This window comes from Pteropus vampyrus, unplaced genomic scaffold (genome assembly GCF_000151845.1).
Source record: "Pteropus vampyrus isolate Shadow unplaced genomic scaffold, Pvam_2.0 Scaffold130, whole genome shotgun sequence".
In the NCBI taxonomy this organism is placed as follows: domain Eukaryota; kingdom Metazoa; phylum Chordata; class Mammalia; order Chiroptera; family Pteropodidae; genus Pteropus; species Pteropus vampyrus.
The window spans coordinates 1,958,533-1,968,956 of NW_011888911.1; the positions used below are offsets into that span (position 1 = coordinate 1,958,533).

A 10,424-nucleotide genomic window follows, 5' to 3' on the forward strand; every position below is an offset into this window, starting at 1 on the left:
AGCAGCCTTGGGGCCTGCCTGACAGGGCGCAGGGAAAGCAACAGTCTGCTGCTCAGCAGCACTGCAAAGGCGGGTAGCACTACAAAGGTGGCTGGGCCTGGGGCCTGGAAGGAGGAACAAACATTTGAGGGCAAGGGAGAATGATTCCCATCTTTATGGAATATGTTTGGTTACAGGGTAGGGCTGAGGACAGCCTCCGAGGCCCATCCCCAAACCCCATCTGACCTCAATCCCAGACAGGTCCTACAGGGCCCTCCTCAGCGTGGCCAGGTTTATAGGTGGGGCTCAGGGAGAGGAAGACATCAACATGGTAAAGGTCAGAAGATCTGGACATCATGTCTTTCCCACCCCAGGAGGCAGGAAGTAGACTTACAGGGTCAAGACAAACACTTTTTCTCCTCCCTCTTCCAGTTCTTCTCAATGGTTTCTCGCTTGCTGCTCTCTCTCTCTCTCTTTCTCTCTCTCTTTCTCTCTCTCTCTCTCTCTCTCTCTCTCTCTCTCTCTCTCTCTCATTCGCCTCCCTTCTCCTCCTGGTCCTTGTGCCCTCTCCAGCCACCCCAACCCGGTATCTCCCTGTCCCCATCTCCACCTCCTCCTGCCCGCCTCCCTCTGTCCCCACCCCTCACCCCCGGTTATGTAAGGGGCCCGAGAACACACAGAGGGAGCTTTGTTGTCAAACCATATCCATACGGCGCTGGACTCAGCCAGCGCAGCTGTTCCCCATTCCCTCTGCCTTGGCAGCATTGAGACGCCAGGCAGGAAGCCCCTACACGCCTCCATTTTGGGGGTGGGGCAAACACTGGCCCCAGGGCCCCCAGGCAGCTGAATGGGTGGCCAGGGACCAGTTACCACTGTGTGGGACCACAGAAGGGGACCAGCTGGCCCCCAAGACAGAACAAAGCCACAGTGCAAAGCCAGGGTGACAAAGACCAGAGGAGAGCTCTGGGCTAGGAGGAGGGCTGCTCGGTGACAGGCCTAGAGCGGAAGTACCCACACAGTGCACCGTGTTCTCATCCGCACGCGGACGCATGCCCATGTTCTCTCACACATGATCCATGGGCACACTCATAGTGTGCATGCACACACACAGACACACATCAGCCCAAGAATGACACTGTGTGCTCACCTGGAAGGCGTCTGAGCGGAAACCTCCTTCCTGCTCTGGCCAGCCTCCTCCATCCCAGCAGGTACCTCTGGGGAGAGAGCTGGAGCTCTGGAGAGAGGGGAGTGGAGGGCAGAGGTCAGGGGCCAGCAAAGCCCCAGTGGCTAGCTCTTCTCTGGAGACTCTCAGGCTCTAGGACAAGCTCCCGCCTTCCGCCCAGGAAGATGTGTAAGGAGGTGGGTGAGGACCCAGGGCGCTGAGCTGCGGATCAAAGCACTCCACACTTTGGGCGGGCAGTGCTCCTTCCCCAAACTCAACTGCTGAAAGAGCCAGTTCACTAGAAAATGCTGCAGCCACCCATAACGGGAGGTGCCCTGAACCTCACAGCCCTGCAGGGGTGAGCCTGCATCTCCTCTGGACCACCCGCCAAGTCTAGCTGCCACTGTCTGGACAACCTGGACGCCGAGATCTGGGGTATGATGGGAGACAAGGGGAAGGAGGCAGACATGAAGAGGGATGACTGAATCTAAAGGAGGAAATGGGAGAGCAGGCAGAAAAGGACGGGGAAAAAGAAAAAAGTGAGGAAAAGGGCAAAAGAGGGCACGAGGGGAGAAAAGGGGCAGGAGGTGTGGAGAGCACAGCCCACACAGCCCGTGGGGACGGGCTCCCACTTTATGAACACCCTCCAACCACCCCTGGGCTCACTCGCTCATCCTGACAAAGCTAGTTCAGGAGTAGGAGGATGGCGCTCATCCCAGCTCACCAGCCCCCACACCCCCACCCCAAGCCAGCCATGCCCCAGGGGCCTCAGCCTCAGCAATCCTGGATCGTTGGGGCGTAGAGAACAGACAGGCCGAGTGACACCAGGAACTCAGAGAAAGCAATGAAATGGGGACAGGGGTTGGAATGGAGGGGCCGAGAGACCGGGACCCTTCCCGAGGCAGTCCCATCTGGCAGGAGACACACTCTGACCTTGAACAGCAAGTTACTTTTCTGAGGCTCGGCTCCCTCATTTGCAAAAATAGTTATTAAGCAGCTACTATGTTCCAGCATGGTGCCAGGTGCTGGGGATACCACAGTTACAGGTCCTGTCCTAGGGTCTAAGGCCTCTTTCGGCTTGTGATCATTTATATCATTTGTGCATCACGATCTTGTGAGGTGGAGCAGATACTAATACCCCAATTAACAGATGTGCTAATAGAAAACCAATAAAGTTGGAAACCTGTCCGAGGTCACGCAGCTGGTAGCGGACGGAGAGGACACGAGGGATGTCCTCAGGAGTGACTCTGGCACAGCCACCTGCTTCTCTTTCTAGGGCCAGAGTGTAGACACTTTACATTCTGTCTCCCCAACTCCCCATGCCATCACATAAAATACACCAGCTGGCATCTGTTGAGCACTGGATTCCAGGTCCTGAGATGTTGTCTGAATGCTCTCTCATTCAAAAGTATTAAGGCTGTGCACCCAGAAAGGATACACCCTGTCTACAAGAAGACAGCTCATGGCCCCTCCCAGCCACCACCCACAGCACTGCCCCCCAACCTGTCTGTGGTTGATGGTTCCGCTCGCCCCCCTCTGCAGTCCATCTGGGCTCAGCCCAGCACAGGGCCCACTCATGTCACAGAGGACTCTGATGCTGGGACAGGAGGTGAGGTTAGGACCAGTCTGTGCAAGAACCTAAAGGTTGGGCTGAAGAGAGGGTGACAGGAACAAGAATGTGACCAGCTGACTTCGGGGTGGGTAAAATGGAGGACATGCCATCATGGGGGCAGACTCCTGCCCACCCTACTTGGGGGCTCCTGCCTGCCTTTTTCGAGTCTGAAATGGGGGCAGGTCCTTCTCTGACAAACAGCTCACGAGTCCAGTGGAAATGTGTCTATGCTCTGGCCCCTCTCTCCAGGGAAAGGGAAAGCAAAACCGGAACACAGTGAAAACCAAGCTCCATCTTCCATTCATTCGGCAAATATTTATTGAGCACTTATTACTGGCTAAACACCATTCCTGGCATGAAGAATATAGCAGTGAACATGACAGACAGGTTTCTGGAGCTCACACTAAAATCCTTAAATCTCATGGAGAAAAGAAAACACCTTAAAAGTTCCCAAGCCCATTCCACACCACAAACGTGCCCCTCGATGCCTGCATCTCCTCTGGACCATCCCTGTCAAGGTCACTGGTCTACCTTGACCTTCAGTGGCAGGGAGCTTGCCCTTCCTCAAGCAGAAGCAGGCTCCTGAAATCTCCAGATAGCCACAATGAGGAAGCTGGCAGTGTTGTCCCCAGCTGCTGAGGCAGAGCACGAGGCACGGGAGGCAACCGAGCACTAAATACACTGTTAAATGTGCAAGTTCCATTTTATATCAAGACAAAATATGAAACTTCATGCCACTTTTGCTGGTTCCATTCATTCAGCAAACAAATATTTACTGAGCACTTAATACTGGCCAGACACCGTTTCTGGCATGAAGAATATAGCAGTGAACATGACAGTCTCACCTGTCCAGGCTCCAGGGTCCCTCAGCTTCTGCCACCAAGAGTGCCCTGCTTTGCTTCCCTCCCGTGACCCTGGAGCAGTGGGTCCCCAGCGCACCCCACTGGCCCCACTTCTCTCCTGCTGTCTCTTCCAACCAGGCCTCCCTCCTCCTGGTCTGAGTAACCTCTAAGGGCAGAAGGGAAGCTCACCACTGGACTGAGAAGCATGTCTTGGAGGAGCCTCTCCGACCTTGAGCAGGGTGGCAAGGAGCAAAGGTGCTCCCACTTGGCGAGAATCTGGGGACGTCAGGCACCAGGAGCAGCAACCTTGGCTGGTTCCCGTGCTCAGGCCCCACGGGGCCCCTTGCCATCCCCACATGTAGCCCTGGTTGCAGGATGAGGCCTTGCAGCCCTGTGGGCGGCAGCCTAACCGCCTTTCCAAAGGCATAGGCGCTGGGCGGGCCAGATGGAAGCAATTACTATCAGGAAAGAGAGAGGTGGGGGCTGGGAGGGGCCAGCAGCGGGCGGGGAAGACGGGAAGGAAGGAGGAGAACCCTACCCTGCCCGGCCCAAACTGAGAAAACTGGACTCAGGGCATAAGGCACCTGGATGGGCAGGCCACGATGTGGGTTTCAGGGTAGTACACACAGCTGCGGGCCGGGAATCAGGAGAGCGTGCAGTCCCACTTTGTCACCAAGACACTGTGGCCTTGAGCAAACCCCTTCACACCTCTGAACCACAGGACAGGTGAAACGAGCTCAGGGAGCAGTGGAAAACTGGGTTGAAAATTGCAGTTTGGAAACGGGCCTGGATATGAATCCCAGTTCAGCTGCTTAAGAGCTGTGTGACCTTGGCCAAGTAGTTTAATCCTCCTGAGCCTCCATTTCTTCATTTACAAATGGGCTTAATGGAAGGGCTGTGTGAGGTTTACACAAAGTGATGTAAATAGGTGTACAGCATGCCTTTCTTTTTTAAGTTTATTGAGCCAGGCTTTTAATAAGTGCTTGACTGATAAATGGTAACTACTTTTGTCATTTACTAAGTCCCTTTTCATTATAAGGACAGATACTGACAGAGGCTGCATAGGCAGAAAACAGAGCAGATCGTGGGCACAAGACGCAAATATTGCAGCCCTTGGGACCCGCACTCAGGAGGAGGGTCTGGATGCAAGGCAGAAAACACAGTGTGCTGGCCCGGCACTCTGCAAACTGGTCCTAGTCCCCTTTCTAGCCACCATTCCCCACAGTACCCTCTCTACCCCCAGAAAAGCAGATACTGGAGCCTATGGCCCTCACGGGCTTTGGAGTGAAGCTACAGGCAAGAAGCAGGGACTATCCAACAACTGTAGCTGCTTCTGGGCCTCTGCGGCCAGGCCTTCCTCACTACTCAAGGCCCCGGTGGACACTGAGGGCCTCGCTAGCCCGCACCTCTCCTTGGCCCTAGCAGCAGCACCCTCAGCTCTGCTGGGCTAGGGGTAGAAGCCAGGGCTTCAGATTCTAGGGCAAACCACATCTTCTTTCTGCGGAGCAGCTTTGAGGTGATGGGATGGGCAGGGACAGGGCAGTGACCTGGATGTAAAATCTCTTGGTCCTAGGCAAGGGGTCAAGACTAAAAAACCTGCAGGTCTGGACAGATGTCCCTCCTCAGCCTGAAAACCAACTAACCCAGCATAGCCCCTTAAGAGTTCAGCCCCTGCTGGGCTCATGGGCACCAATCTGAAGCCCTAGGGTACCTGGCTGGGGCCCGGGCACCTGGCTGGGGCCCAGGCATCACACACTGCTTTCATTCATAGCCACATCTGACCACTTCCTCCATCTGTAGGATAAAGAGCATCTGTCTATCTGTCTGTCTGTCTGTCTCTCTCTCTCTCTCTCTCTCTCTCACACACACACACACACACACACACAGAATGTGGTAGGGGTCAGGCATGATTCTGAGGCCAGGGGCAGCCAGCAGCCCATGGCAGGGGGGCACTCAGAACGCTGCAGAAGCGCTGAGCACTTCTGGGAAGGGGTGACAAAGGAGAGAAGGAAACTAATGCCACCAAAGCCTGCCTATGCTAGTCATTTCCTCAAGGCAACTGAAAGCTTCAGGTCAAGTCCCTGAAGGCTCTGAGGACCAGCTAGCACTTCAGGGAAATGCCTAACTTCAGGGCAGCTGAGGAGTCAGGATGGAGGGAGCAGGTCCTCTAAGATTTCTAGGGGCCTCGCCCTTACCCCCAGATAGCCTGCTCTCCAGAGTCCTGTGTCCATCTCCAAGGGTCAGAGAGTTTGGCTGGGCTCTGGTCACCATCTGCAGACCTGGCCCTCAGTCTCTGGGACACTCTGGGATGCTGATGTGGAGGGTCCCTTTCAAAAAGACAGACCTCCCCATCGCCTGTGGGCTGGAACTGGTTTTTGTCTTACTGAGGTAAAGCGACCCTTCCCCTGGACGGAGGGTACACACCTTGGAGCCATTCAGAGAGGTAGAATTCACAGCTCCATTGGGGCAACCTCTCAGAGGAGATATCCAAAGACTGTGCCCAGGCAGGGCCTGGGTGGACACCTAACGTAGAGCTGATACCAGGCTGTGGGATTCACTGTAGAATGACCACAGGTTAAGCTGGAGCACAGAAAGGGGGTCTGGCCTCTCTGCTCCTGCTGGTGAAGCAGGAAGTCATTTCCAGGATTTGTTACAATTCCAGAAAGCAACAGATGCTTGGTTCTACCCAGAAAACTGGATCCTAGGAGTAAAGGAGGGCTGGGAGGGTGGAGGGGCCAAGGGACTATTTCTGAGGAGTGGGGAAGAAGTCACTGCTTTGGGTCAGGGAGGGAAGGGAAGGCAGCTCTGAAGGCACCGCACGCTTCTTGGGCCTGGGCCTCCACTCACAGGGAGGATGCCCTGTTGGCCTGAACAGCAACCCACTCCCCAGCAACAGGTGCCTCTTAGCCCATAGTCCAAGCAGGCGAGTCTCAGTTTCCTCTAGTAAATTCTCTTTGCATGTATACCCACTTCCTAATCCCTGTCAACTTGGACTCTGGGAGGCTGGCCCCAATGATGGCTCTTCTCAACTGCTTGATGGATCCAGGGCCAAATGAAACCTAAGATCTCTTGCCCGGTGCACGGATGCTGAGGGATGGCACACAAAGAGCACTTGGAGTGAAGACAGGAGCAGAGCAGGGAACAAGTCAGAGAGACCTGGGCCACCTCAGCTCAAGCAGGGGGTATTCCCAGACCAGCTCCCAGCAAAGAGAAAAAGCCTCATAAGTTAATTTCTAGACCCCAATGGTTGGCACCTCTCAGGCACCCTCTCTAGAATTATGGGGCAGCTTTGGAGAGATAGAGTGTGGGGGAAACATGACTGCTAGCAAACACAGACCTCTTCCTCTGTGCAAGCACCTTTCAAAGCACTTAACACTTACCAACTAACTTAAAACTTCTGTGGCAAATGCCAGGGCCAAAGCCTGGAGGGGGCAGGCGGCTGAGCACAGCTCAGGAGAGCAGCAGCACTGGTTTGTGCCTCTACTGGCAACCTAGCCCACATCAGGCAGGTTCCCAAGGCTTTGCAAAGGGTAAGTCGGCCTGAACTTGGCTTCCACACTGTGCCTCCCTCCAGCGGTGGAAAGCACAGGCTTCCCTGAGAAGGCTGTGGGAGTGCCAGCCTGTGGGTGGCCATGAGGTCAGACGTGCACACTAAGCACCCCAACAATGCCTACACCCCAGCCTTCAGGAAGGCGTCCCCCAAAGCCTTGGGACCCAGTCTGAAACAGAGAAAGCAGCAACAGTAGATGAGGCCTCCAATGGCCCATAGGAGCCTCCCCCAGGAAGAGGGATAGAGGAGTAGTACTAGTCCTAGCAGACATGTTGGCAGCTCCTGGACGGCCCTGCCAACAGGGGCCACCCTGGAAGGCACCCAGAGCAGACAGCTGAACTCAGGGTTTCTGCCCCTATCAGTACTCCACCTTCACACCAACCCTCCCAACTGCCCACCGCCCAGAGAGCTCTGAGCCCAGTGGGCTAGGCCCAAAGACCCCCACGACGTGAACCTGGTGTCCTGGGCACAGCCAGCCTGCAGCTACAAACCTCCACCTTTGGGCTCTGCTAGGCGACCTTGTGACACCTTCACACAGCCGGACCCAGCAAAGCCTGCCACCTTCAGCAAAGCCAGCCCACGGACCTCCTGGGCTTGATGGGGGTAGTCGTGAGAGAAACCATGGCTCAGAGGATGCTGAGGGTGGGGCGCCACTTCAGCCTGGGCGCAGAGTGAGGGCTGGAAACTTTCCGGGTAAGAGGACTGTCCCGTTTGCTCCCTCTTAGGGAGCGAGAGAAACGGCTTCCCGCGAAAACCTGGTCCAGGGAAGGGATTCCAGGCTGCGGCCACCCAATCGGCCCGGGCCCCGCTGCGCCCACGTGCCGACCCGAACCCCACCCGGCCGCGCGGGGCTGGGGACCGGCAGCCGGCCCCAGGCGCACCCCTTCCCCGCGGGCCTGGCGGCGCGTACTCACCGGGCGGGTGGGGCGGGGCGGGCGGCTCTGCGCGGCTCCGATCCGCTAGGCGCGCGGCTGGCGCACGGGCCAGCGCTGCGCTCCGCCGGTCCCAGTCCAGGGCGCGGGGCCGGACTGCGAGCGGGCCCGTCCGCCTGTGGGGAGGCGGGGGCCAGGCCGGGCCGGGCCGGGCGGGGAAGCGTCGGACACGCGTGCGCACACCGCCGGGCGCAGAAGGAGAGCGAGTGGGCCCGGGAGGAAGGGCGGGAGGAGGAGGAGGAAAAGCTGGCGGATCGTGCGGGCGGGGCCGCGGCCGGCGGCGGGGATGGGGCGGGGCCGCGGAGGCCGGGGAGGGGGCGTAGGGGGTGAGGGGAGAGTTGGGGCGCTCCCTGTGAACCGCGCCAGGATGGATGTGTCCGCGCAGCCTCTGCATGCCCTTCTGGGAACAATGAGCCCCAACAAAGGGATCTCGGCTTTCCCACGCGGTGAGCTCTGTTTCTCCCTCACTCGGGAAAGTGAGGCAGGAAAAGGGGGGCATTGTTCCGGGAGCCCAACCCCTAGACCACAGAGGCCAGGGCCCTTCCTCTGCCTTAGTCTGGACCTGCCACCTCCAAACTGCTCCCTCTGCACCCCTCTATTGCACACCCTACGTTGGCCTGGAGAAACTTCTCAGTTTCTGTTCCTTACGGAAGGCGCCAGGCATCTTGTCTCCAGGGGAAACCCCGTCAGGCCCCTGCCCCTAGTTCCTTGGGCCCAGACATCCCCTAGGCAAACCTGGGAACTACTCAGGCTGAAAGACAGTCGAGGAGTCACCGCATGACATTCCACAGCTCCCAAGACACTTTTTCACAGGTAAACAGTGGTTACTGAGCCCTAGTGTGAACAGCCTGGTGCTAAGGGCTCCAAAGGAATGTTTAAGACCCAGTCTCTGCCTCCCCGGAAGCTTACCGTCTAGCTGCAGAGAGAAGGCCCACCATAGACTCCCATTCAAGACTAAACGGCGAGATGGGACTACGTACGTACGTGTAAGGAGTGGGTAACTGAAAACAAGTGCAAAGGTTCAGAGAAGTGCTAGCTCAAGACTCACTTCAGCTGAAACTGGAGGGCTTATCCGTTGCGAACAACCCAGGAAGCTCTCCTTCGCTGGAGCAAAGTAGAGAAGGCACGGATGAAGAAGAATCCGCCTAGTTCTTCCACAGGGGACTGTTCCATCCTCCGTCATACATCACGTGATATTTTTCTGCATTTCACCAATGTCTAACTTTATGTTTCAGTTGTGCCTTTGGCTTTGGAAGTCAAACATTCATTCAATAAATATTTATTGCATATCAGTTGTGGAGGTTGGGGTGTAGAGGCAAAGTCTGGGACTAGCAAGGTACAAAGAACACAATGACTGTAGTCCTGTCCTTGGCATCATCCCTGCCTTTGGCAAATCCAGAGGAAGAGGGAAGATCCTCCCTGCTTTACAGGTGGGTAAACTGGCCCAATGCAACTAGTTGAGTCAGAGAATCAGCCCAGCTTCTAAACTCTGCTAACTCTTTCACGAACTAGATCTAAACAGTTTGCATTTCTTGCTTATGAACCACATAAACTTTACTCTATCAGAAAGTAGAACTGAAGGGCCAACTTTTGCTCTTGAAGACCTGACTTCCGATTCTGCTCTGTCACTCAATGGCTTTAGTTTCCTTACCAGAAAAAAATTGGAAATAACTGCAGTTACTCAAAGGGCTATTGTTGGTATTAAATTAGGCAACGGATATGAATTTGCTCTGGCAGTATAGTGTACTAAAAAAGTGTGAGCTGTTATTACGCAGGTAGATCCCTCCTCTGATAAGCTGTATTTAGGTCCCTCCCCACCCCACCCCCCGCTGCCTCCTCACACACGCAGTTTATCTCACGCCTGGTTACTGGGTGCCCAGAAGCTAACTGTGATTCTGACTCCTCCTCTTAGGCCACAAAGTACTTAACTCATGCTTTTTTCCCCTCCAGTTTCTTAACTGCACAGCCAGATGCTTAGCCAGCTACTTAGAAGCCATATCATCTATGGGGCAGGAGGGAGGCATTCTGATGCTTTTCAGCCCCAGGCACTGGGTTCTGGAGCCATCTGGAGCCCTATCAAACTCTATTGATCCCCTTTGGCCCCTCTACACAATAAATACTGTGAGCTGCTCAGCAAGAGGCAATGCGATGGGGAAAGCAGGGCTTTGGCTCCTGGGGATTATTCCTCTCAGAGGTTAGTTGTGCCAAAGGTGGGTCAAGACAACCTGAGGAATAGCTGTCTGGTCTCAGTCCTCCTCTGAGCCATGTTGCCTCCATTCCCATTTCCTCTGCATCCATTTATTTCTCTCGAGTCCTCCTCTGCTGTGGAGGAAGTGGAGGAGGACAC

At 55.7% G+C, this 10,424-nt stretch overlaps 1 protein-coding gene and 1 long non-coding RNA gene across 8 annotated transcripts in view; one reads left to right on the top strand and one right to left on the bottom strand.

Moving 5' to 3' along the window:
- ST3GAL4 (ST3 beta-galactoside alpha-2,3-sialyltransferase 4) overlaps window positions 1-8,287 on the bottom strand; it is a 33,953-nt gene extending 25,666 nt beyond the window's left edge. Inside the window, exons 1-2 of one of the 6 annotated variants that reach the window (XM_023534703.1) lie at window positions 6,566-6,794; window positions 1,127-1,213 (exon numbers count right to left, since the gene is read on the bottom strand). The gene's annotated coding sequence lies outside the window, so the exon portion shown is untranslated. Of the gene's footprint in view, window positions 1-1,126; window positions 1,214-6,565; window positions 6,795-8,059 lie in introns of those variants that run through there. The other 5 variants (XM_023534702.1, XM_011367081.2, XM_011367080.2 and 2 more) reach the window with 5 other exon arrangements.
- On the top strand, window positions 7,775-9,366 carry LOC111744240. 2 transcript variants are annotated; one of them, XR_002782059.1, is made up of 2 exons: window positions 7,775-7,838; window positions 8,891-9,366. It is a non-coding gene; the product is annotated as an uncharacterized LOC111744240 (long non-coding RNA). The 2 variants fall into 2 exon arrangements; XR_002782058.1 differs by lacking the exon at window positions 7,775-7,838 and adding an exon at window positions 8,397-8,523.
- The last annotated feature ends 1,058 nt before the right edge of the window (window positions 9,367-10,424 follow it).